Consider the following 706-nt stretch of genomic DNA (forward strand, 5'->3'; position numbering starts at 1 on the left):
AGGCTGCCAATGCCTCCTGTAGGCTTTGAAAAGCGCCAGAATGCGCACAAACATTTCCGCTGGCTGGGACTCTGATGCTGGGCGCAACGCTGGCTCCGTAATCCTCGGAGGCCGCAGAGGGTCGCAGCGCGGCGCGGCGCGGCCCGCCCCCTCCGCGCCTCCCTGAGGGGTGTCAACCCTCTCGGGAGATGGCTATCGCGCCATACATCAGCCGGCGCATTCCTCCGGCCGCGGCCGCGCCACGCCGGCTGCAGGCACCAGCCAGCTATTACGAAGGCTCTGTGTCTGCCCTGCCGAGCGGCGACGCAGCCGCGACACCAGCGCTTAATACGCACCACCTCCCACCGTCTGTACCGGTACGTGATACGACTTCCGTATTATCGGTACGTGACAAAGCTATGGACCCACCAGCAACAAGGAACGACCAAAACCTAGGAACCAACTGTTTAGACGTGACTGATATCGATTACACTGAAGAGCCAAAGAAGGGTGGCGCACGAAATGTGTTACCAATTGTTTCTTTCACAGTTTACGACGCACATTAGGTATCCCGCTGGGATCTCTACAGCAGTACCAGCAGAGCTTGGAAAAACAAATGAGTTACGAAATGACGTGTAAATCACGATACTGCCGCTAGGAGACTAGTAAGCAGCAATGGCTGACAATGGAAGACTGGCGACACAGCAACGATCGGCAGTTGTGTTAC

Source organism: Schistocerca nitens, chromosome 1 (assembly GCF_023898315.1).
Source record: "Schistocerca nitens isolate TAMUIC-IGC-003100 chromosome 1, iqSchNite1.1, whole genome shotgun sequence".
In the NCBI taxonomy this organism is placed as follows: Eukaryota; Metazoa; Arthropoda; class Insecta; order Orthoptera; family Acrididae; genus Schistocerca; species Schistocerca nitens.